The following is a 23528-nucleotide window of genomic DNA, read 5'->3' as shown; positions in this document are numbered from 1 at the left end:
AGCCACTGGCTGACAGTTTGTCTCAGCAACAAAAAAACATGGCAACAACTATTGGAAGAGGCCATCCAGTTCCAAAGGTCCAGCCTCTCCGCTTTCTCCCCCTGCCTTTTTGGGCTATTTGCAAATTTGGCATAAAAAATGGCAGATTGGAATTAATAAACGCATGAGCTCAAACTTCACTTCATGGTAAAAGATCAAGAATGGCCTCATCTTTGGTTCAGGAAGTGTATCAGGATTGAAGTTAGCTCATTGTTGGCAAGAGGAGCGCAGAAAATCTGTTGTTGTTGAGAAAAGAGAGTGGAAAAAAAATTCAAAAGAGAAGGACAAGGCAGTGAGGCAGCAGTTTGTCAGTCGTCTATACAGTCCTCTCTGGTCTGCGTTTGCTGACAACACTTACATTGCTTCTGCTGATGATACAACTCTGCTTGCATCCTTCACTCCTTCCTCCCACTCCTACAAGCTGTTTTTAACACTGCACAAGATACCTTATGTCAACTGAAATGTGTCCTGAATGCTGATAAAACAAAATTCAGGCTGTTTACAAACTCACAAACAGGCCAAAAAAAGGAAAGGTGATATCAGGAATCACACCACTGTGGGAGTTTCAAATGTTTTGCTCTTCATAAAGCACCTTGCTAAAGAGTTAATTTGCATATTTTATTCATGTTCATGTGTAGAATTGCTGTACTAGTGGAAATGATCAAGTATGTGATTGCCTTTAGTGAAGTATGTCTGGATACAATGAACTGTTAATTACTTCTTCAGCAATACAGAATTAAAGTAAAATAATAAAAAAATCTCACTAATAAATCAGAAATCATCAAATCTGAATACATTATATGAGAACTAATGGGTATCCAGAAATAAATACTGTTTTTGTTTCCAAACCAAAATGTGTTGACACACATTAAATAACTTCTGGTGTGAATCAAAATTTGAAACACACAAGCAGGACTCTTGTGCCAAGACTCAACATTTTTTTCATTCATCGCTTCGGAGCCACACAGTAATGACATAAAACTGAAAACAGTTTTATTCTCCATCTCAACAATCAAAGTTTCTACCAGTTTAAATGAGAAAATATATGATTTATTTTATAATGAAGATAAAGTTTGTTGTGCTTAAGTTTTGCTTATTTATTGACATATTACTATTCAACTCAATTTAATATATTCAATGTTTTAAAGTCTAATCTTGTAGCTTGAAAAAACAAAAACAAAAAAACCCACCAGAAATTCACATTAAAATTAAACTTACGTGAGAAAATTTACATTTAGTCTGGACTATCATTCTTAAACATGTTTGAACTATCGACACAGAAGTGATCGTCCGACTTCTATAGAACACCTAGTTAGGACGTACTGATTTTGATAGTGTGAGCTATGATGGAAAGAGAAAACATCTATGGATGGACAGACACACTCACACTCTCAAATACCCCACCCCCCAATACCTGATCACTGACCACTCCATATCAAACTTGGGGGAAACACTGTTTTCTTTTTGTTCACTTTCAGACATTGGGGTGGGGGAGTAAAATGTGTGTTTGCAGTCTCAGGACTTGTTTTTCTTATCTGCCCCTAGCTCAGGGCTGAAGTGCCTTTATGTACTCTACTCCCTCTTCATGAAACTGGCTGCAAACTTCTTTAAAACTGGGAGCTATTTTGGTGAGTTTACACAGTTAATGAATGTTCTTGTGCCAGACTCAATATGGAGTTGTCTTAGCTCTGTTTAGTCAGGATTTAAATAGGTTTGGCAGTGACGCCAAGGTGTTGCCTGTTGGATAGCTTATGACGAAATCTCTCGGCTATGTGGCTTTAATTGTGTTTTGTTTTTCTGTGTTTTACTGTGTTAGATTTTATGTTTGTCTGGATGCTGCACCCTGGCCAGCGTCCCTAGATGGAGGCTATTTCCAATCTGTGGGGCGGCACAGTTTAAATAAAAGTTAAATAACATTTGGACACAGGCTTGTCTTCACATTAACTCTTAATGATTTTGCTTCCTCGCCTGCTTGAATTCTGTTTCATTCATCTTTCCTCTCACTCTCTCCTTGCACTTTCTAAGCAGCTGCGCCAAAGAGCAGTAAAGAGGTGGATGATGGTCACAAACATAAATGAGGAAGGGGGGGAAATACATCAAGAGTGAGGGTGAGTAAAAGAGAGTAGTTGTATCCTTGGGTCATTAGCAGCATTTCAGTGTTGCCTCCATTTCTCAGTGCATGCTGTTGGACGGACGCTACCAACGGAAAAACTGATGGAGAATGACGGTGTCCCGATTAGATGTGTGTAACTCATCTACTGTAATTGGGAAAGACAAAGCCTGATAAAGTCCACTTATTCTCACATACATGCGGCAGTAGAAAGAAAAAGATCATAAATTAAAAGGATGGGGCTAAGAGATGCGATAACCCCAGTCTTAAGATACGGTCAGTCTTTGATTAGATAGCAAGGAAACTCTTCATTTCAATGGATCAACCTGATGCTAGTGCGCCTGATAAACACCGTCAGTTCCCCCGGCTCCCCCTTTGAGTGTATTGAATTCCCAAATTACCAGGCTTAAGATAACATACCTGGTTAAATTGCCGCTCTTTATAAGTCTCCAATCTCTTTGTAGATATTCATCAAAGGCTGTTTCACTCCTGATGCAGAGAACACAGGAGATGGGAAACAGGAGAACAACACACAATGTGGTTCGTATTAAGGCCTCTGATCTTCTATCTCGAGTCCCTCGTTTTCTGCTACATTCCTTTAGCCAGAGGTGATTTGTGCAGAAAAAGGGGGGCTGGCATCCTTTCTGCCAGTGCAAAATACTATATGAGCTTCCTTGTTAGTTGGAGATTTCTACAGTAACATGGAGGGTAGAGCTTGTTTATCTGCCTCCACCACTCTCGACTGTTATTCTAACATAATAGAGCTTTGCCTTATCTACGATATGATGCAACTTATATCTATTCCAATCTGATAATTACACCTGTTTCCTTTTATTTTTTATTTTTATAATTAAAGTTGTATTATTTACAGGCTTGCATAATGTTGAAAGTCAGCAACAACTGAGAGCTCATGGAGAAACCTTCAGTTGGTTGATATTGTTGTTTTTTTTTTGGTTCACATAAGTCACACATTGTAATTGCTTCTTTTGTGATATTGTGGTTAGTCTGAGGCGTCAGCCAGGGTTTGGAATGCTTTCTTTTATATTGTTTTGCCTGATCCATCAATATTAATGAAGAAAGTAATATGGTCTGCAATGACAATTAACCTGTTATTGAAGTCTCTGTAAAAAAAACAAAAAAACCCATTACTGCATGTCAGGGAGCTGTAGAGTCGTGTATTGGTTTGCTCCTATCAATGTGAAGCATGGCATGTTGGTAGCTCGTGATACTGAAACTCTTTACTACCAATAAAAAGGAGAAAAATCATAACATAACACAAAGAAATTAATAACTAATCACAGAATATATTTGTCTAATTCATCATCATACTGTATATTTTATGAAGTCTGTCAAGTCCTAAATGAATAGTAGTAATGTGGACAAACTTTGAAAAATGCGTCTGCTGACTGAAAACCTACACACACACAGACACACTCTAATATTAACGCAAAAATCATATCCTCTCCACAGCTGACGGGAGTAGAGTTCCAGGGATAGTAACTTTAGGCTTTACATCTGCTGCAAGAAGTCGTGTTTAAATACACAAACGCAATGCGGGAAGAGCAGGTCCAAATATGATGCCTATACCGCTATAGTACGAAGATAGGATAGTCTGTCCGTCCGTCCGTCCGTCCGTCGTCCGTCCGTCCTTCCATCCATCCATCCATCCATCCATCCATCCATCCATCCATCCATCCATCTTCAACTGCTTATCCGGGGCCGGAATCACAGGGGCAACAGTCTCAGGAGGGATACCCATACTTCCCTCTCCCCAGACACCTCTTCCAGCTCCTCTGGAGTGATCCCGAGTCGTTCCCAGGCCAGCTGAGAGACATAGTCCCTCCAGCGTGTCCTAGGTCTTCCCTGAGGTCTCCTCCCGGTAGGACATGCCCGGGACACCTCCCCAGGGAGGCGTCCAGGAGGCATCCGAAACAGATGCCCGAGCCACCTCACCTGGCTCCGCTTGAGGTTGAGGAGCAGCGGCTCTACCCTGAGCTCCTCCCTGGTGACTGAGCTCCTCACCCTATCTCTAAGGGTGCGCCCAGCCACTCTATGGAGGAAACTCATATCAGCCGCTTGTATCGGGGGTCTTGTCCTTTCGTTCACGACCCAAGGCTCATGACCATAGCTGAGAGTAGGAACGTAGATTTACATATAAATCAAGAGCTTCGTCTTGCGACTCAAGTCTTTCTTCACCACGACAGACCTATACAGCGACCACATCATTGTGGAAGCTGCACCAATCCATCTGTCAATCTCACATTCCATCCTTCCCTCACTCGTGAACAAGACCCCAAGACACTTACACTCCAGCACTTTGGGCAACAACTCTCCACCGACCTAAAGAGGATAGTCATAAAGTAAAAAGTAAAACTAAGCTGCACTTGCATGCATTGGATTGGCCAATGTAGTGTGTTGTCACAGGATGTTGCATTGTAAACTTGTCTGAGGTCAATGCGTTGGCACAACAATTCATCAACACAGTGGTCTGCCTGAAATGAATAACTGGATGCTGTAATATTTGTACAGAGTAGTTGTTGAATAGATCCAATGCTTTATGCAAATGATTTTTGGTGTCAGACAAACACACACTGAAGCTTAAGAATGAAGATGTAGTTTAATAAAGAGGTAAAACTTGACTCAGACACAATCCTAGAGTCTCTAGATAAAAAAGTTAAAAATTGGTTTTCGGGCAAAAACAGCCATGTGTTGAAAAAAATTTAGGACCTGAGTCAGTGAGAACCCTGCTGTTTCAGGTACTGTTAGATGAAGATAAATGATCCAGGATATTGAGTTATGGTGAAGAGATAAGAATAAAAATGCCAAAAAAAAGTGCAGTGATTTAGAATAGTGAAAGGAAGAGAAATACAGCATTCATTTTGTAATGTAGCCTGTCAGGCATATTCATCTATATGTCCAGTGAAAGCTGCACCTGGATAAAGCTGGATAAAATGACTTTTGGTTTCAGCAAAAGTTGAACTTCTTTGCAAAACAACAATGCTGACTTTTCTTTTGGCAAAGCACCTTACCGGCACCCCCCGACCCCCCACCACAACCCCAGCATGAATGGACTACCCTCATTCAAATTAATGAGGGAGCTAAAGTCAGACCGAACACTGACTACTCTACAATAAAAGTGTTTTATTTGTTGAACATCAATTTAACAGCTCTTAAAATTTATGATGAATCAGCTTCGAGCTGAGCTCACGGTACTGAGTGTGCATCCAGTACAGCTTAGGTCACTGATCATGTGTAGACAACCTTGAAGGGTAGTTCCCTCTCCAATGTTGCTCCAGCAATCCCATTTGATAATCCATTTAGTGTATACAGTGCGCCCTCGCGCATTCGTGCATCAACGCTCGCGACTTCACTTCATTGCGGATTTTTTATAGGCAGTCACGTGATACCCTTTGCGCACTTTATTGGCTGACAGCATCCGGAAGTGCGCTATGTTAAGTGAGTCTAGGACTTACATGAGAAACAAAAGTGCTTTAAACAGTTGATAAAAGTTTGGGAAAAAGCTAATACAGATAGAAGGTGATTTAATATCAGTATGGGGAGGATCAGAAATGTTTTAAATTACCATAAATAATAAGATAAATAGTTCGTCGCTCCATCGCGGAATTCGTTAATCGCGTGTGGTTCCTGGAACGCGTTGACCGCGGGGAACGAGAGCGCATTATAGTTCCAGGTAACCCTACCGATGTCACTTAAGGGGGTATGTCAGTCATACAAATGTATGATCTCCTTTTTTTTCTTTTCTTTATTTTAACAGCTGTCGGCAATTGTGGCTCCTGAGGAACATTGGAGACAAACCATCAACCAGATTGTGATAACACAATCCTATTTATACCAACGTGAAACCCAGTGTAAATCATATTAAAGAAAAAACTCAGCAACCCAACTGTACCCCCATTCAAACACATAAACCTGACGGATTTCTGGTTCCAAGTAGGAGCTCCTTTCTTGAGCTTTCTATCTGAAACAATGTCATAGTGGGAGCGGTCAAACACAGAGGAGGCACACGTTTAACCAGTGGCACCTCTCATGGTCAACCATAAGTCCAAAAAGGCATGAGCTGAAAATCAACAAGTACAAGCACCTCTTCAGGTGGAGGGGGGGAGGCATTCTGGGAAACATAGCACAACACTAACTGAAGATGACGAGAGGCTGAGGGAAAGAGGACACGAGGCAAATGACAACCCCTTAATTCATAAGATAAGTGAATGTGTTGACATCGCAGCCTGATGATTTACAACAGCATAGAAGCAGCAGAGGATGGAATTTTCCTCTGAGGCAGGGCGTTCCACTCTTTTACCAAATGGCTAGGGAAACTCCCCGTGTTCACACATACAGCCCTGCACAGACAGACTGGAAAACAGAATAAGGCTGATAAAGCCCAACACGTCTTGTTTGTCTGACTTTTGCCGTTACAAGCATTTGTTCTTTCCTTTGCCACCTCTTGTCCTTTTGCTTTCCTACTGTGGTTTCCTGAGCACAATGTCTACCTCTCATGGTACATTCAGAGCATGAACACACAGAGTCAGCAAGTCTGGACACAGCTGCTGAATATTCAGGCCCTCTCCCTCTCACCATCTCGATTTTTTTTTCCCCACATAAAACTCTCCTGATTTTCCTCGTCTCATGCTCCGGTCTTCCTCCACTTCTAGCTCAATTTCTTCCCACCTCCCTCTGTAGCTCAGCCGCCGCTGCCTCGTCTCTCTATGCTCCACTTTCATTAAGGGGCTCTCCTCTGATAGCCCTTCATATAACACTTAATCATTATAACAATAAGAGCACTCTCCCTCAGACGAATCACCTCGAGGGGCCGGCCCTAAAGATCCCCCGCTAACTGATGTCATTAACTACCAGGGTTTCTGATTGGCTGGAGTGAGGTGAGAGAACCTGCCCCCGGTGTCTGACGGAGGGCTAAGTGGGAGCAGGCAGGTCGGACGGGCCAAGGACATTCCTCTCATTGGAGGGGAACGGAGAAAAAACACACACGAGTGCTGGTGGGTGTGTACGAGGACACAAAGGCTCTCGCCGAGAAGCAGAAGAAAACGCGTGTTTGGTTTGCAGTCAAGAGAGAGATGAATAAGACTATTGAATAAGGGGGAGGGAGGTTTGAATAACAGTATTTTACATGAATGGATCTTCAGGGAAACGACTGCTCTGTCACTCCCTCTGCTCTCTCTATTTTCAGCAGCAATTTGACAACAGTCATTGGACTGTGTGTGTGTGTGTGTGTGTGTGTGTGTGTGTGTGTGTGTGTGTGTGTGTGTGTGTGTGTGTGTGTGTGTGTGTGTGTGTGTGTGTGTGTGTGTGTGTGTGTGTGTGTGTGCATATATGTGCATAGTGGGAGAGCGGGGGGGGTTGCATTTTGGCTGATTGGCTCTATGTTGCTATCATGCTGTGGAAATGACAACATGCCATGTTAAGTTATTGTGAGTTTGTGCATACATTAGCAGGCATGGAGGCTGCACAGGGACAAAAACACACACAAACAAAACTGTGCACAGACATCTAAAGGCACGCACTACCATACACTCCTCCAAATCACGATGAAAATCACAGCTGTTCTTAGTTGCTATGCGGCAGTCGCACCATCGTCTCGGATAACACACACATACAAGTGTGAGACGAGGACAGTAACACCAGACTTGGCAGGGTCGGAAGGTCACAGGGGTATTGTGACAAAAATGCCTAGCAACAAGTGCTCCACATATAATTTGCAGCAGAGTCTCTTATGGGCCAGCTGACCAAATGTGACTGGAGATATGTTGAACATACTGAAAGTCGAATAGAACTTTGATGGGAATATGTCCAACTCTTTCAGCGGACAGCAGACAAACAAACTAGCCAAAAGCCATATAGCATATCCAATCATACCCAAGCAGCTATCAGACTAACTAGTGGCACAATAAATCTGTTCAGTTGCCCCTTCATATCACCATTACAGCTGTATGACATTGGAAAACACCCTTTTGTAAACCAAAACATGAACAGATCCCAGACATGTCACCAGATACCTGCAATGTGCTATTCCTGTAGAGACAGGCAGTACATGATGTCGTCATTTTAGATATTTTAAGCCATTAACAAACACAAATCCCCCTCTTACTACTGCTACCATAGTTGGTTTAGCTCTCTGCCGCTCCACTTTCAGTTTTATGTCTGTAATTCTGACACCAGCACAGACAAGTGAGGAGGGAACACGCAGTGAGATATCTGCAAAACAGCATTTTTAATAAGCTTTACAAATCCGTGTGTGTGTGTGTGTGTGTGTGTGTGTGTGTGTGTGTGTGTGTGTGTGTGTGTGTGTGTGTGTGTGTGTGTGTGTGTGTCTGTGTTTTCAAACACATGCAATCCACCCTTTCTAACGATATTAAAATGTAACCTTGATCTCTGTTGTGGAACAAATAGATTTTCCTTGTAAAACAGTGGGGGGAAAATAAAAAGCTTGCAGGCTTTGCTTTTGTGTCAAGCAGAAAAAAGTTCTAACATAACATATTTGAGTTTATTTCTTGACATTGTGTCTGACTTGTACATGTGTGTGTGTCACAGTGCTGAAACAATGTGGTGATCAAACACAAATTATCATCAAAAATGGGTCACAACACACTGCAAGTGTGAAACACCACGGGCTAAAATAACAAAACCTCTTGACTTCTTTGAAAAAGACATTTCAACATTTGTGGGACTAAAACTTAACGACAATAGTTTGTTTCTTATTCCTGAGATAAGACAAAACATCTGGACTTCTATAAACTGAAACATGATGAGGTTGACTTAATATGATTTAAAAACACAAAATCAAACTGACAATCACATCTGACACGAGAAATCAATTTCAAAAAAAAAAAATTGCAGAAACATTTCCAACAGCAAAAACCAGACTCAGGTCACATTCTCACTTTCCGGCAAAGTTGAGTTTTGTCCTTACATGACCCGAGCTAAAAATGTAATTTCTTGATTATTCTGTTTTCTAATATAGTCTCCAGATGTCTGCCATACCTCTGTGTCCCGTAATGCTGTGCTGCCAGCCCCTGGGGGACAGTGTTACACAACACAGAAGTACAGTAAAAAGAAAAGGATAGTGAATACAACTTGCAAAAGTGCATCTCAGGCCATCTCTGTTCTGAATGCTATATAAGGCATCACAGGAACAAGAATCCCCTGTACCTCCATCCCTTTGAAACCACAAACCCTGAGCTGGAGAAGATTTAGGATTTGACAGGAGAAGAATTAAGGATTTTAAAGGTAGAACAAAAAAAAACTGTTGTGACTTTATAACAGGTATAACTTTGGCTATTAGTAGTCCTTTAAGTATCAGTACATGTATATTATAAAGCTGGTCAATAGAGTCAGTAGGCTCTTAACTTTACTTCACTGGTTGAAAAAAAAAAAGTAATGTGAGGTTCATATCAAGCAAAACCCAGACTCCACAGGGCTTGGTAATTATTTTTATAACACTGTAAAACCATCATAAAATCAATGACAGTCATTAAAAAAAACAATAAGAATTGCTTTCACTTCCCTGCTTCAGAAGGTGACGTCACACATCAGCCCCTCTGTCTCCGATTTTTTCCACTGCGAGCAGCGGAGCAAAGACGAGATGGCAGAGAAACTTGTCTTTAAAACAAAACTGCATGGCGTTGTGGAATCATTTGGAAAACTGTCACAGAGAGCGAATCCCATCTTGGAGAATGCCAGTCACACACACACACACACACACACACACACACACACACACACACACACACACACACACACGCACGCACCAGGATTTTGGTGTTTACATCATATGGGAAGGTATTTTTTCCCCTCACATTGCCAGGGAACAGGCCCACGCATGGACACACAGACGCTGACTAAGGCCCTAAGACTCCTAGGGGCGGGGGGAGCAGGGGGATGGGGGGGTTAACATATGTGTGTGCATTAAAGCGCATGTGTGAGTGTGACTTATTCTAAATTTGTGGCCAACTGTTGAAGTGAAGTCCTGCTTCACTTGGAGTCCATGTATGATTTATTCAGCTGCTATGATCTAAAGCATATGTGTGATATTTGTGTTTACATTTGCATGTGTGTGTGTGTGTGTGTGTGTGTGTGTGTGTGTGTGTGTGTGTGTGTGTGTGTGTGTGTGTGTGTGTGTGTGTGTGTGTGTGTGTGTGTGTGTGTGTGTGTGTGCAGCACTGTTAGGTCATGGTGCTCAGTGCTAAGCTGAAGGGAATTTAATGGAATGTACACTAGACAGGTTTGGTCAGGCCATGCTAATGATAATCAGTTTATTGGACAAATCTGCATATTTTGTTTGTGTGAGGTTAAATCAGACCGAGGTGTGATTTCCCTTCAGTTCAGGGGTGAGAGTGGGGTGAGGATGACTGAAAGATAAAGTTTTCTTGTGTCTCTTTGTCTGTTATAACCTCCCAGTCCCCCCCCCCCCCCCCCCCGTCTGATGCTGGGTGACAGTCGTCTTCCTCTTCCTGAAGACACAAATAACCCACACTGAAACTCCAGATCCCATACAGCAAACTAAAAACAGCTCTTCAGAGGACTGACCACCAAATCACTCCTCTCCCCACAAAGCGGTGTTGTCTTTTGCTAAAGTAAGAACTGGGACGCACGGTATCCGTGGAGATGACCCAGCATCACCTCTTTCTCCTTCCATGCTCTGCCTGCGACTGCTGGCTATAGAATCAACAAAGGTCAGACAGTCGCAGACTGAGGGCAACAAGGCGATAGAATTCCCAGTTGCGTGACACTGGGATGCTCTTTTCAAATAACAACAACTGTCAAGAGGGCAAGACGTGGCGTGTGTGTCACACGAGTGTCTTGAAAAGGCTCACGTATATGGAAGAACAAGTATCCATGAGCTGCGGAATCTTTCCACTTGGAGGGAAAGAAGGGAAAAGAAAGAAAGGAGTAAACACATTACATAAATCAGATGGTTCCTGAGGTCATCTCTGTCTCAGCAAATGATTGTGCATGCCAACACATGCACGCACACACACACACACACTTGTGATGTCACTGAGCGACAGAGAGAGGGAACCAAGCTGACGTCATCTCATTCACTCAATGTCAATTATGTAATCATGGGGTCCAGTGCCTGCAGGACAGACGCTGTGTGAGCGGGGTTGTTTTTTTTTCTTCTTTTTTTGTGATTGCATGCAGGGTGAGAACACATAATTGCAATCTCATGTGTGAGAGGAGACATAAAGTGAGGTATGCCGATGACATCATCCGTGGGAGGTAGCCGGTCGTGAGCGTGGAGGCTATGACACGATGAGTGTTTTGGGAGGAAGAGGAGGAGACAGCGCTGCCGGCAGACCTGGCTAGAGGAGTTATGCAATGAGAATCCAACTCAACAGCCTGAAGAAGGCTTTTTTAGCCTTCCCCCTGTTGACTAAATGTACACACAACCTCTGTTTGTGTGTGTGTCTTAAGTGACTTTTTTTGTAGCACTTCAACTCAAGGTAGAGAGTACATTAAAAACACTTCAGCTCTCAAGCACACTGCTGAAATGAATGCTGAAATCTCCACACACATGCAAATACATACACACTCGCTCCCCCTCACTTATACACAAAGCTTCCTAAGTACAGGAAATCCTTCCACCCACGTTCCTGTGTTGCCTGGCAACCAGAGCAGCGTCACTGCGTGCATGCTTCCGCCGCTGAAAACCACATACACACACACATACACATAATCTGCGCCTCCTTGAACACTAAAAACAAAAAAAAAACACCAGATTGCTGAGCCAGAGCTGATACTCGCCACAGCTGCCCTCCAATTCCACAGCTATGGATCTAAACCAAATATGACTTCACTACTTGTAAACTGGAACCCCCCGCCACCCCACCCCCACTATTAATAAGCTCTATTTTTACACCCAGTGACGCATTTCTATGTGCAACAGTCTGCCTGACGGTGCTCATACAATCCAATGTATGTGTTGGGTTTTTTGATTCAGGTGCCAAGTGCGAGGATGTGCGAGACAAGAGCTCAGCACGACTACGTAGAGAGACGCTAATTGAGCAGAGGTACCCAGCACTGTGGACAATGAGTCCATTTCAAATCAACAGGAGGCCTATTGAAGACAATTATAACCTGGGGGATACAGAGGAGCATTATTCTTCAAAGCAATCTTGGCCACTTAGGCCGGCTGTGTTTCCACTGCTTTTAACTCGCCTCTTGTTAAAACACATGACGCAGTATGTGACAGGCAAAGTTCAACAACCAGAAAATTAAAAAAAAAAAAACTCAAAAACTAAAAGAAAGTATCAAACGAAACATAGAGAGATCGGTGAAGAAATAAAAGTAGATTAACAGAGATGGCTTTCCTGTGCAGCACGATCCTGCTGTTTCATTGCAAAACATTTACAAAGCAAATAAGTCATTTTGCTCACTTAATTCTGAAGCTAATCAAATGTCTCTTTCAATCTTAGTTGGCTCAATTGACATGAAAGCAGTGGAATTAAAAATACACACAGGATGCCTTATCCTAAAAATATCCTCCCAGTTCGCTGTCAACATTGAGAACTGTCAGTTCTTTAAGGGGATAGATAGTCTAAGATGGGTTGTGATGCATGAATTACTTCAAAAAATTTCAATGATTGAAAACTTTTTGGGGGAGTCCTGCAGGCCCACAAGGTCAAATGCACGACATAAACCAGTAAACTTGAATAACTTTAACTTCTCTCACTGAGCAGAGAACGACTATCAGGGGACTACTGCATCCTGTGAGGGTCACATGGCTAATCAAACCAGCAAAAAAGCTAACAAGCTAGTCTGGATGAAAGAGTAGTGTATCTTATCATATTTGTATTATAATGCTTGCTTTTATGCATCTCTATATTTACCATTATAATTATTAAGTTCAAGTTAACTGCAAAGCAGTTGGTGTATGTAATTTCTTTGGTGTAAAGTACTTGGCTTTATTTCTTCTTCCTCTTCTTCTCCTTCGTCTTATTACATCCCGCTTCAAAGCGGGAATGTATTGTAGTTGTCAGTGCTTGTGTGTTCGTCCGTCCGTTTGTCCATTAGTATGTCCACCAAATATCTCTGCAACCGTTGCAGGCAGAAAGATGAAAAAAAACAAACAGATTACTCGGGCTGCAAATGGGATGAAAACGAGATGACGACCTTGACCTTGAGAAAGCTTGGTCAAGGTCAAATTTCAACTTTTGTACTCTCAGGAACCCGGTGAAATAGAAAGACGAGGGAGAAGGCCAGTGTAACACCATAGATCAAAGCTTGTACTTTGATCTACCTATGCACTAGCTTTGATCTACAGTATGTTCTCACACTGGCCTTCTCCATATGCACTAGTCTATGCACTAGTCGGGTACCACTTTCAGGGTTACCCTGACCTACCCTGAAAGCAGGTCAGGGTAAGTCACAGGATGTAGTAGTCTCTGACCGCCTTATTATTATTATCAATTATCAATATCAATATCAATTTTCTTATTATTATTACATCCCGCTTCAAAGCGGTGATGTGTTGCGTTTGTCAATGTTAGTGTGTTAGTTAGTTAGTTCGGTCAGTCGTTCGTTTGTTTGTTTGTTTGTTTGTTTGTTTGTTTGTTTCACCACCAAATATCTCCGCAACCGTTGCAGATAGAAAGATGAAACAAAAAGCACATTACTAGGGCGGCAAAGGGGATGAAAGTGAGATGATGACCTTGACCTTGAGAAAAGTAGGTCAGGGTAAGTCGCTGGATGTTGCAGTCTCTGACTGCCTTGGTTCTAGTTATCATTATTATTATATTATTATTACTATTATTATTATTTGCTTAGGCCAACATGCCAATATGCTGACATGAACACCATGTTGGGCTGACTTAATGAATTTAAATCAAAGAACCATCCAGTCTTTTAATCTAGCTCCACTCCCGGCTGCTGTCTGGAGACTACTTTGGTTGTGGGTTAGACAACATTGTTTCACGAGATGCATGAGATTTAGAGTTCAACAGGAGCTGATAATTATATCTGCCATATGTTGCAGTTTTACTCAATAACATTAAGTTGTGTCCTCTTAATTATGTGACATTTCTCCAGCCAGTGATTCTGCAGAGAGGCAATCGAAATGTTTTGGTGTCAATTCAACTGTTAAATAAGAGCTGGAAAGGAATTCATATGGAAGACATCCTGAATGCAACAAGCTTTGCATCAGTTTCTCTCTGATGTACATGAGAAGCACACACATTAATCAACACCTTACAACATAAGCTTAAGGAAGTTAAGGCTAGAGCAGTTAAACAAATGTGATATCCTGTGATGTGAGAAAAATCCCATTTTATATTGTTCATGAGAACAATCTTTTTAGCTTTGTTTTGCAATATTTTCTGTCATTTAAATTTTAAATGATCCTTTATAGAGAGCAAGCTCGTACGTAAAGCATGGATGTGCAGCCTTTGATAGAATTTTAAACACAAAACTGCACATTTTGCAAAAATATGCTGCACTAAATTCAATAAATTTACAAAACAATAAGCAATTTGGTGATCAGCATAATTTTGTGGAAATGAAACAGCCCATTCAGGATAGCACATACGGACCATACTGTGCAATTCTGTCCCAAAGCTAAATGTTATGTTTGCTTAAAAGCATCTCTTTTCAAGGCATTTATATATACAGAAAGTTGTTTCCTTTGTTTAATTGTCATGAATCTTCACTGATTTCTTCATTTCTCCAGAGATAAATCGCAGCTAATTTTAATTCTAATTTTTCTCAATGTGGAATGGTAGGGGGGGATTAATTAGTTTAGCTATATTTAGGGTGCATGTGTCCAGTGGGAGTCATACCCCTGACAATAGTGGTGACAGAACTATAATATGCACAGTACTGTGATGACACAAGAAGCGTATCGCTCTGATTTTTCACATTACTGCAAATTAGTGCACACTATGAATGAAACAAATAACAGTGACCCTCAGGGCAACAATATGACATCCTCTGACTGAACAGGACAATTCCATCATATCTATGTAGCCAAAGAGTTCCCAATGTTTTATTTCCTTTTGATGACAAAGTACACTCCACTCCTGTAATTGTGTGTGTGTGTGTGTGTGTGTGTGTGTGTGTGTGTGTGTGTGTGTGTGTGTGTGTGTGTGTGTGTGTGTGTGTGTGTGTGTGTGTGTGTGTGTGTGTGTGTGTGTGTGTAAGGAGGGGGGGGTAGATATCCTGACATAATGCTTGCGGGCTACAGCCGACCAGGGCAGAGCAGTGGGTTAAAGTGAAGCTCCAGGCAATATTAATACAATCAGAAATATTAAAGCAACAATTTTTGAGTAATTACGCTGAATAAATCATGCTTCTGGCATCCAAGAAATCTGTCTGATGCAAAACACAGACTATTCAATTCATTCACATGAATTATAGATCCATTATGGACTGTTTTAGCTCTGTTGAGGGAATCAGACGAACAGCAGTTGTACTAAGAGCACTAACTCACTGAGCCATCCATACCAATTATCTGTGTCTAGGGTGGAGTCTGAATTCAATATTCAATTTACACAATTCAATCTTACAACAGATCGTCTTATTGAAAAAGACTCGATGTCAAAAGAGTCACGGCAGACAAAGACGGCGTGAGCTTTCCCTCCAAAAAAAAGAAAAGAATATGCGGGCTAAACTGAACATCGCGCCAAAGGGTCGTCCATTCAGAGACAGGGAGAGGTGGAGGGGCGAGGGCTCCATTGAGTGCAGCCATGGGGGGTCAATATGTGAATGAACGTTTGCCATGGAGGTGAATTATGAATGAGCACTCCCGGAGAGAGCATGTCAGCCCCCGTCTCCTTCACTCCATTGCCTCTGCTCGCTTTCTCCTCCTCTGTCTCCTGTCCAAAGACCTCCATCGTGATCTCACCCTCTATTTTATCTCTCGCTACCGGATTTAATCTGCCTTTTTCTTGGCCATCTGATCACTTATTCCTCCCTCCTCTACCCCCCACTTCCAGACCAGGGGGGAAGACGGAAGGTAGAAGCACACGCCGTATGTCTGTGGACATGACAGATCATTCTTTCCCTGCACATACATATTTACACAACCTCAGATGGTCACAGTAGCAAAAGATAATACAAAAGCAAACAGTCCTGCACATGCAAAGGCAGAAGCATGCATTAAGTGCAATACTCTCAGGCACCGTTGCACACACACACACACACACATTTCCCCCAGCTGTTCTGCTAGCCACGGTGCGTGTGTGTGTGTGTATTCGTCTGTGTGTAATCCAATGTGCTGCTGCTCAGCCTGTGCCACGCTCTCTCCTCTGTTGCTGTGCGTCTGATCAGATCTGCCTCCCTCAACCTGTTTGCCATCTATGGCGTGCGCACACACGCACGCAAGCACGCACACACAAACTCACACACACACTTTTAAGGGTGTGTAATGTGTAGTCTACAATGACTTCTCAGTGGTTGTTTGAAAGACGTGTGACATTATGGAAACACACATATTGAGTCGGTGCATTCGTTGCTTTGTGCAGCCCAGCAGGACAGATGACACCATGCGTAACGCTAGGGAGATATGCAGGTCACCACAACACAAAGTTAAGTTAGCACAACCAAAAAACACCGAAGACACACTGCTGGCCTCGCCATCCGCTCCAGCTGTGTTCCAAGTCCATGAGACCAGCTCTTCTCTCACTTTTCTGGCAGCGGTTTACCATTAGTCCGTGAAGTACAGCCTCATATGTAGCAGGTCACCACGTGAAACTGTTAGGACAATGTCCTCAATGCGACACGTGCCTCTCATGATCTTCTCATCAGCAATCAAATATAGGAACGTCTGCACCTACTCAATGGAAGTGAACAAACATGATTGCCACTAAACTAGCTTGGCATTCTAAAAATGGCAGCAATGGGTTTGAGGTTTGTAGGGTATTTTGTATGTACTGAGCATTAATGATGTCACAAAGCAGCAACTAATCTCTCCAGCCAATCAGTGATTTATTAGGATTAAGGTTGACATCACTCTCCAGCATCTATTTAGATTTTTTTTGGAATCTCAAGAAAGTTGACACCAAAACAGTACGGAAAACCTAAACTAACATAAGAACACTCAGGACTTAGTTACGATCTAGTTAAGATTTAGCTTTAGTTGCTACGTGGAGCATCCTCCCTCTCACGGCAGCTTTCTGGGATCAGAAAGGTGGATGTCACTCAGATCATCAACTCCACGATCGACTTGTTTCATCATCTCAGAACAAACCATGGATCAAGCATCAGGAGTGAGCAGTTCACAACAGGAATAAGCAAGCGGGCACAAAAACACACTCAGCAAAACTTTGGTGAAGAAAGTGCCTCATGACAGGAAAAGCAACAGATGGTGAGACATAAACGCCGTCACCAAGTGCACCATGAAAGACTAGGTTCCAACTAGATAAAGTCAGACTTAAATACATAAGAAATGCATATTTCCCACACACGTTTCGTTGATATCATCAGTAGGTATCGATTAATAATCATCAAGAGACACTTCGCAGGGCACAAGCATTTTCCAAACACATTTTGAAGGATGAAAACTATCATCTAATCATTGTTATAGAAAAAAAAATCACAGAAAATAGCCTGATGTCATTTTTGATCAGTGTCACACACACCCCAACCTCACACACATTTACAGTCACCAGGAGCTGCCTCTACTCATTCAGTGTCATCTGAGCTTTCACCGAGGAAGATCCGCTAAATCTGAAAAGCTGCGGCGGTTACCTGGAAAATCCAAGTATGCATTTATACACATACACACACACACACACACACACACACACACACACACACACACACACACACACACACACACACACACACACACACACACACTGACAGGAAGGGAGGGGGTACAAAAGGACCCTTAGAAGAAAGTGTTATCCTCCTCCCTCCCCTCATTTTTTTTCTGTAACTATAAAGTAGCCTACCTGACAAGTGTGTGTCAGTGTGTGACGGAATGGATCTGTTCCCTATAAAGTATCCACTCCTTTTGATCCCTTCACTCCAGTTTATAGCGGTCACCTCAGCTCTCTCACACACTTTGGCCTCTTTTTAGCTTGTGGAAAAACAACGCTAAAAACTCTTTCTCTCTCTCTCTCTCTCTCTCTCTCTCTCTCTCTCTCTCTCTCACGCACACACACACACACAAACAAACACGTATATATAGGATACACACACACACACACACACACACACACACACACACACACATAGCCCCTTTCCCACACACCTCCATTCTTTCCTTTTAAGTGCAGAGCCATGCAGGACATGTCAACACCACGCGCGCACACAAACACAAACAAACACACACACACACACACACACGCACACACGCACACACACACCTCTGCCAGACTTGCATACAGCCATGGAAGCCCCATAAAGTCACCTTAGGATCCTTCTGCGTTCCCTTCTTCCCTTCTGTCACTCTCTCCTCCTCTCCTTCCTTCCTTCCTTCCTTTCCGTCCGTCCTCTCTCACTCTTTTCTTCCACTCTCTTCGTCTCCTCCTCGGTCAGTTCCCAGCGTTTTTACCGAGCCCCTCCATATCCGCCTCGCCAGTCGTTTCTACCACCAAGCGAGCACACACACACTCACACACACACACGCGAGCCGCTGCGTTCCTATAGTCTCTCTCTCTCCCTCTGTTTATCACTCTCTGCGCTCGCGCTCTCTCCTCTGTCGGAGAAGAGCTGGGTGAGTGTGCGCGCGTGTGTATGTGTGTGCGTGGAATGGATGCGTGTGTCTCCTCCTGCCCCGCCAGCAGCAGAGGACTTCCCCCGGCGGCCGCCCTGGGTCCTAGCGCCGGTGGAGTGAACGGAAACAATGTGTACGGAAGACCGAGCCAAAGATCGTCTATGATACAGCAGGACGCTTCACCAATGCTGTCAGTGTTGCATTTTTAATATAGCCTGAAGACATGTCTAACGATGTCTACAGTCAAACAAGAAGCATCGGAAGGTAACATATCCGCCGACATTCCCCTTCAATCTGGGCGGTAAACGTATCAGCGCATGATTTTTCCTCTATTTAACTTTACTGTAAATTGTTTCTGGTAAAAAATAAATAAATAAATAGATGAGACGACCAGGCATCAGATGTCACAATCATTTTTCCAGGATGAACTTTTAAAAAAATAGATTGATAGCAAAATTTTATTTTGAAGGCACAAATACTTTCATTGTTAATTTGTGTGAAAAGGTCAAAATGACCATCCCCTTCAGCTTCATGTCAAACTATCCAATATTCATTCAAAAAAATACATAATAAGAAATATGTTAAATAAATAAATTGCAGAAAATCCAATTATTAACAGGAAAAATTATATAATTAGATTTGATATGTGTCTAAAGTACATGGGGAAACTGGAATGTACAGCTTCCCAAATAATGCTCTGGAAAACACAACCACCCTTCAGACTCACCTTGTGATGTTTCCATGGAAACAACCACAATAAAAATTTCAAAGTTCAGTTCAAAATTAAAAACCATAGTTAAAATATGTATTAAGTTTCAGGTTTTGTTTTAAGAGATAGACGCTAAACAATATGCATGATTCCAGACATTCAATCATTTTTGTGTCAAGAAAACGAGTATCACAAATTTTTGCTTACTCACAACAAAAATGTACTTGTCTTTGGTCTATCTTGAATATGCCATTCTCACAAAAACCCAAGTATACTGTAATCAGAATCATACAATGAGAAAAAGAATGCAATAGTTGAGTAATCATTGTGTTTTCACTGTAGAAGAATTATACCCTGAAACCATACAACTTTTCAGAGATGACCAAAAAATGCATCAGCACAAAAATGTGCAGACCATGCAAATCTGTTTGCTAGACACTATATAATCTGCAAACTGCAGTTCAATTCATCTGAAGGGCATTTAGGACAGTTAACATCCAAGGGAAAAACATAGGATTTTTTCGGCAAGTTGTTTTGTATCCGTAAGAGAGCTGTCGCTATGGCAACAGCAGGGCAGAGGCAGAAGCAGAAAGCCATCTAGGGGGTGTAGGAGCCATTATAGGTGAAGGATGGAGGGGACATGTCCTCTGCACATGATCACTTTGCTTCAGAAATCATATTTTCACAGTTTCCTTGCTGCCAGGATCTCACTGAGCAGCCTCTTTTTTTACATGGTGTGTATATCTATCCAAGGTCACACTTTCAACACACATACACACACACAAACGAAAGATTCCCTGTCAGACACTTGTAAAATAGTCACCAAATTGCATTTTTGTCGAAAGAGCAGGGACAGTTCTGCTCTCACTTGCTTCTGAACATGTAAGTCATCTTCTCAAACACACTAATCTTTGGTGCAGCTACCTTATTCCTCATCTCCCCACACCTCCCTCTCATTTCTCCCTCAGAGCGTCATCAGGTCGCCCTGGCAACGGCCCGCCTATGGGAGACTGAGATCAGATCATTATGGACCATGAGATCCAGAAACTGAAGGATTTGATTATTTTATTTAATTTTTTTTCTGCGAATACAGGAAGTGGCAACCCTTAAGAGAACAGCTTGAACTCATTCTTATTTTAACTCCATGTTTCGGAATGCATGGATTTACAGATGGAAGTTTTCATGAGTTCTGAATAAAAAGGGAGCATTAAAGGTCCATTTAGAAATGTAATACATGCCTGCTAGCCTAACTTGTTGTAAATGAATAAGCAGCATTTGATTTCACATGATGTAAACATGTTGCCTCGAGAACTGGTTAACCAGAACTGGCGTGCAGACTTTTGAAATAATGGATCTGACAGATGTGGCAGTGATCAGCCTGCTGAAAGCCCACAGTCAGGAAATCCAAATCTGTTCTCATTTTATTTCATGGGTCGGGAAATCAAAGCTGTGTAAGTACATTGCAATATTTGAGATGGAAACACAAAATACACCAAGGAATCTGTTTAGTTTGATAACGATCAAAGAGAATTGTTGGGAGGAAAAAGTGTGTTAACGAGTCCTCAAATCCAGTCTGCTTCTCCCTGTTATTAGTGGGAGGCTGTGTGCATATGTCTGTTTGTACTGAGAGCCCAGGGGCTGGCATTAAGCTGATGTGACAGTAGGGATCTTTAAGAAGACTTCTAAAGTTTGCCATCGAAGGGGATCCTATCTCTGACCCCAAAACCTGAATCAGGGGAGGAGGTGGGTGTTTTAAGCAGGTGACATGATGAGTGAAGAAGGGCTGGTGACAACAGTGAGGTTATGAAAGATTAAGTGAAGGTAACAGTTAAGCTTAGAAATGTGAGACTATTTTCAGGGTCAGTGGCAAAGAAAATTATAAGTGTGATAATATAGTGTGAAGATGGCATTAAGTCATTCGGAGTAAACACAGATGTAAATCCTTTTAGTTTTGACGGTGGATTCTGCAGAACAACAGGAAGTCTACAGAAACAAATACACTCACATATTTGTGTATTTGATGTAGTTCAGTTGCTGCTCCACAAACTGACTGCAGATCCCCACTGTTTATCTGTGGATAAACCTTTGCAGATATCAATCATCCTACTCATATAATCTACCATATGTTTTACATACATTCTCTACCAAGGTCTGACGATTCATTGGGTTAGTTGTCTGTGAGTGGTTGGATGTTGGTTGCTTCATTGGTCGGTTGGTTGGTTGGTTACTTGGTTGGTTACTTGGTTGGTTGGTTTGGTACTTGATATTTTGATTAAATTGTTCCATTTGTTGGTTGGTTGGTTGTTTGGATGATTGGCTGGTTTGGTGGTTGGTTCAGTCATTGGTTGGATGACTGACCAGCTGACTAGTTGGTTGAGTGGCTTGTGGGTTGGTTGATTGTCTCCTGCTGTTTCCCATCGCCACAGGAATCGGTTTATGTCAAAGTATGGATTTCCTTCTGAATATGTCTTAATGTAGGCTGATCTTGAGATGGACAAATGGGACATATATTTTTCGTCAAGGTTTGTAGAGTAGAGAGTAGAGTATAACTTTATATATATATATATACACACACACATATGTATATGTATATACACACACACATATATATATGAATTTTCTTAACAGGTCACTTCACATTGGTGTGAATCAGATAGGATTCCGTTGGGGGGAAAAAACAGGCCACCAATCAGAACTTAGTGACATTTGAATGCACTATGTCTGACAGCAGCTGTGATATTTGCTGATGTTGCCAGGCGACTGTCAGTCAGTCCAAAGGCACACAGTCCTGATAAAACAGGTCAGTTGAGTTTTTAAGTGTTAAGCTTTGAATAAATTATATCTCAGAATGTTTTTAAACTTTCATTGTTGCTTAAATATTAAGGGTACATGGAGGTGCTTTGGTTTTGGTTTCCAGGGGCTTTAGGAATGAAGCCAAACTGTACAGAATGCATTAACACTTGGCAGATATATGAAAACATTTCAAGCAAAAACACATCCTGAGCATTTACTGCAGCTATTTCTGAGTGTTTTCATATTAACTACATACAGCCTGCTCATAAACACCACGAGTAAATCTGATTTTGTCATTATTAATAATGACTCTGGATCTTGATCACGTAGCAAACTAGTTTGGCCACTTGAGAAGGTGTTGCACTACTTTTTCATACAATTATAAGAACTCTGGGTGAAGATCTGGTGAGTAAACTTGGATTCAGGCTTATGATAAAAAGATAGAATGGGGTGAAATGATGCGTCTACTCTTCACACGCACACATGCAATTCAGCAGGCTGTAGTAACAGATCCACATGTCCAACTTTGAGGCCAGGGAGCAGCCGGGGGTTGGGTGGGTGGGGGGGGAAGTGTGGGTGTGGGTGTGTGGAATCATCCATTTATGATCCCTCATTCTTTAACTGGGGCCGACTCCTCAACCTGTCCACCTAGAGGGCTCAGCCAGGGCAGAAGGGTGGGTCCGCAATCATGTGTTTGACATGAAACAGACAGGCCTGCTGGGTGTCAATCAAACAGCTTCTTCCATTCTGCCTGTCTGTCTGTTTCACCACTTTTCACTTTCTTCTTTTCTCACCTCATCTCATCCTCAAGTCTGACAGGAAAAATGTTTTTTCGCTTACTTCAGAAAGGGAAAAATAAGTGAGAGGGAGGCATAAAGAGACTTCCTGTCTTGTTTCACCATTCTCTCTTTCTCTCTCTCTCTCTCTCTCTCTCTCACACACACACACACACACACACACACACACACACACACACACACACACACACACACACACACACACACACACACACACACACACACACATACACAATCAAACATCCAGTTTTTGTCTCATATGTCTGAAAGACAGTTAGTGGTGGTTTGTCATTGTAACAGTTTAGCTGACCGTGTTTCCAAATCATCCCTTACACTTTTTTGCAGACAGGCAGTCAAATAGCATTCTTCAGACTAAGATCGCTGGAAAGGGAG

At 42.2% G+C, this 23528-nt stretch overlaps 1 protein-coding gene across 1 annotated transcript in view; it reads right to left on the bottom strand.

The window, feature by feature from the left end:
- ches1 (checkpoint suppressor 1) overlaps window positions 1–18861 on the bottom strand; it is a 57607-nt gene extending 38746 nt beyond the window's left edge. Inside the window, exon 1 of the mRNA XM_068342069.1 lies at window positions 18531–18861. The gene's annotated coding sequence lies outside the window, so the exon portion shown is untranslated. The remainder of the gene's footprint in view (window positions 1–18530) is intronic.
- Window positions 18862–23528: the final 4667 nt, after the last annotated feature.

The sequence above is a fragment of the Antennarius striatus genome, chromosome 19 (assembly GCF_040054535.1).
Source record: "Antennarius striatus isolate MH-2024 chromosome 19, ASM4005453v1, whole genome shotgun sequence".
NCBI classification, from domain to species: domain Eukaryota; kingdom Metazoa; phylum Chordata; class Actinopteri; order Lophiiformes; family Antennariidae; genus Antennarius; species Antennarius striatus.
This window is presented reverse-complemented; position numbering and strand designations above follow the sequence as displayed.